The sequence below is a fragment of the Mastomys coucha genome, unplaced genomic scaffold (assembly GCF_008632895.1).
Source record: "Mastomys coucha isolate ucsf_1 unplaced genomic scaffold, UCSF_Mcou_1 pScaffold6, whole genome shotgun sequence".
Classification (NCBI taxonomy): domain Eukaryota; kingdom Metazoa; phylum Chordata; class Mammalia; order Rodentia; family Muridae; genus Mastomys; species Mastomys coucha.
The window spans coordinates 24592824-24596666 of record NW_022196912.1 but is presented as its reverse complement, the minus strand read 5'-3'; the positions used below and the strand labels follow the sequence as shown (position 1 = coordinate 24596666).

The 3843-nt window shown below is 40.3% G+C and overlaps 1 long non-coding RNA gene across 1 annotated transcript in view; it reads right to left on the bottom strand.

Moving 5' to 3' along the window:
• Positions 1-5: 5 nt before the first annotated feature.
• LOC116080670 overlaps positions 6-3843 on the bottom strand; it is a 13770-nt gene continuing 9932 nt past the window's right edge. The window contains exons 3-6 of the long non-coding RNA XR_004114527.1: positions 2578-2639; positions 1909-1960; positions 1238-1325; positions 6-754 (exon numbers count right to left, since the gene is read on the bottom strand). This is a non-coding gene — a long non-coding RNA (uncharacterized LOC116080670). The remainder of the gene's footprint in view (positions 755-1237; positions 1326-1908; positions 1961-2577; positions 2640-3843) is intronic.

Genomic DNA, 3843 nt, shown 5'->3' with positions numbered 1-3843 from the left:
CTTGGTATTGTGGCTTTAGGGCTATTCCTGTTGATTCTATGACATGGAACATAATTCATTAATCAGCCTCCTAGAATCCAAGATATGAAACAATGGTACAGGAGTTACTTTCAAGATATCAGTGATTTGATTTGGTTTTGAGGCCATACTCTTTGATTCCCTCATTTGATGCTCAGGACTTGGTACTGGATTTGATGACTTGGAATTTTGATGACTGTTTCAGCTTGGTTTGATGGCTGTGATAAGTCAGTCTTATCTTTTGTTTTCCCTCAGAGTCTATTGCCTCTGAATGTGAGTCTGGGATAATTCCCATTGATTCCATAACCTGAAGCAATGCCATTGTAGTGACCTTTATGCTCTCTGTGGCTGAACATGGCACCTTGGGTGTCAGCTTCACATCAGTTCTTTGTGCCTTATGTGACTGTATCCTTTCTTCTGGAAGAACTCTGACCCTCTGTTCTATATTCAGCTCTAACCCATGCTTTGGATCCTTTTTCAGTAAAGTGGTTTCTTCCTGAATTGCATTAACTTCTACATTTCTGGAAGATGGAGCATCTATTGATATAAAAGATTGGCCAATAAGAGAGGATCGAGCTGTTGTTGGAGGATTGAGAGGTTAGGCTGTAAGTCCGTAGAATGTTTCCCATTTTCACAGTAACAGCAAGGTGGGACACTTTCCTGAGCCACAGTGTCAGAGATGAAGGAGGAAGACGTTATCATGGGATTCTGGTGAATTCAGTTCCATAGTGTTGAGCTGAAAACAAAGAGAACGTTTTCTTTCATTTTCTTTGGAATCAGTAGTGGGAAAATTAGGACAAAGGAAGAGAGCGGTCATTTCAAGTTCAAAATGTTTTTGGTCTAAGGGAGGTGAGGGTGGAAAAGGGGTGGTGTTCACAAGCATCAGTTATTTCTGTAAAGGTCAGTGGTTAGAGCAGTGCCTGCTCTTCCAGAAGATGCAGATTTGATTCTCAGCAGCCACATGGTGATCCACAAATATCAGGAACTCCAGTACCAGGGGACCACATACCCTATTCTGGCCTCTGAGGGTACCAGCATGCATGTAGTGCACAGACATATGTGCATACAAAACACTCATACACATAAAATATAAATAAATCTTTAAAAATGGTTCTTTACAAATCAAAGATTTCTTTTCCCTTCCCCTTTTAATCTTCTTCTTTCCTTTCTTTTATTTTAAATATTTCTCTACCCCTACCCAAAACCTCTGTTTCCTGACCTTGCATTTTCCAGATGTTGGAAGATCTGTCAAAAGCTTTTGTCTGTTGAGCATAATATATAGTCCTGGGTGCAGCCCATAGGAAATCCTGAAATATTGGACACAGCAGGGTAGGTCAGTGGAATTGAGGTAATAACAAAGTACCAGTAAGCTAACCAATAAGAATAGAAAGTTAATTTAGGAATGAGACAATTGCTCTCCTAGGAAATGAAGTAAAAGTACCAGGTATTTTATACTTCTAGCACTTATAGTTAAGGTGATGTCTTAGTTAGGGTTTCTATTGTTGTGATGAAACACCATGACCATAATCTGCTTGCAGGTAAAGGGTTGGTTTCACCTTCCAATTTTCAAGTCATACTCCATTGCAGAGTGAAGTCAGGGTAAGACCTCCGGGCAGGATCCATGAGGCAGGAGCTGATGCAGAGGCTCTGCTTACTGGCTTGTTCACCCTGCCTTCTTATGAAACCTGTGACCACCAGCCTGGGGGTGGCACCACCCTCAGTGAGCTGGATGTTCCTACATCAATCATCAATTGAGGAAAAGCACCATAGGCTTGCCCACAGGGCAATCTTGAAGGAGCAATCGAGGTTCCCTCTTCCAAAATGATACTAGCATTTATCAAGTTGATGTGAAACAGTCAGTAGGACAGTCTGAAGACTGACTTAGCTTACCTCATCAGATCACTTTCTGTAGCATACTTCCTGGATTCTTCTAGATCTGAAACTGGTAATAGAAGTATAGACACTATTTAGCAGAGTAACTACTGATATCATCTAACAGAACCCCTTCATGTAACAATCATGAGGGAAAAATGGAGTCACACCGGCCATGAAGCTAATTAGTGGCACAGCACAGCTATCAGTGATTTAAAAGTCCATATTCTCTGTTGTTTTCATCATGGACCAGAGTTGTCCCATTAGAAACATGAGAATGGGAATGTAGCAGTAGGAGACACAGAAATCCTGATACATCTTTTCCATTAAGATGTCTACCCTGGATCCATAGTAGAGGAATAAAGGTTAACAGAGCTCCGTTGTCAAACTGTTGGTAGTTATATTTTGTCCATTCTTCTGACCTACTGAGTTTTTTCTCATACTTTGGGCTTTCCATGAAAATATATGGGACACAGAAACTCTGGGAAGGGACTGTGGGGGAGTTGTGGGCTCTTTGCATGACTTTGGAAGTGAAGACATTAGAAAGATAGTTCTATGCTAGTCACACCCTCTATTTCAACTTTCTTCCACATGCTGTCAAAGACCAGAGTCTTAAAGCAGGAAGATATACAGCTGATCTTTCATCAGCCTTGAGCTAACAATGAGGGAGAGTAGAGTCATTCTGACCTGTAAGATTCTTGATCTGTTCAAAATCATATTTTCTGTTTAAAAATATCTTGATTTGAAGCCTAGAGAAGCACACACAAAAAAGAAACAAAAAAGTTAGGTTTATGTTATAGACTGGAGATGTTATTGACAATACATCTCATCTTACCATGGGATATTGATGTTTTATATCAGGTATCAAAACAGCTGTCTTCTATAATCATATCATTAGTTACTAATTCACTTTTTAATAAATATAGTAAGGAGCCAGCAAGATGGCTCTATAAGCAAAGGTGCTTGACACCAAGCCTGTGTACCTGGGTTCCATCTCTGGGGCTCTTGTAGTAAAAGGAGAGAAGCAGTTTTCACAAGTCTCCCACTTACCTCCACATGCATGCCATGGCATTTGCACATGCATTCACACACACATACACGCTTATGTGTTTTTTTATTTTTTAAACTAAGTTCTAGATTACTATGTGGAGTACTGAGACTAAAGATAAAGATATGAACCCTGTACTCTAGAGGCATGCACTAAGTAAGGAAAACAGCCACCTAAACAGATAAGATACCATGTGGGAACCAGCAAAATGGCTCAGTATATAAAGGTGCTTGTTGCCAAGCCTTGGTAACCTACATTTAACTCCTATGACCTTCAAGGTAGACGGAAAGAGCTGACTCTTGCAGGTTGTCTTCTACTTCTCTGTCTCATGATGTACACACACACACACACACACACACACACACACACACACACACACACACAATTTTTAATGTGGTAAATGTAATAGAAATGGATCCATGAATGCAGAAGACATTGATTAATTTCCTTAGATAGAGTGAAAGAATTACTCCATAAATTTCTATTTGTGATAGAGCTCAGAGAGTCAACTGATTTCTGGGTGAAAAAGAACATTATAAGCAAGGAAGACATCACTGGAATTGGCAGGTTGTAATTTTTGTTGTGGGGCATTCACCAGAGAAGACTGGATGGACATGGCTTTAAGCCAACAGAAAGTCTTTATTAGCCTCCCGGCAACTACAATGGATGTTTGGGATCCCAGGGTAGCCCCAAGTCTTTTTCAGGGTGAAATTTTAAATACAAAAAGTTCTTGGTTGACATACTCCAGAGTTAAGAAGAACAATTACCAGAAACAGAAGCCAAAAAGTGAGGCTAGTGCATTTTATGGCTCCCAGAACTATGGACTTGGATGGATTGGTCCTTTGTTTTAGTTTTGGTAGGTGGTGCTGTCTATGTGCTGAGTTTTATGGCCTGAATGGCACTTC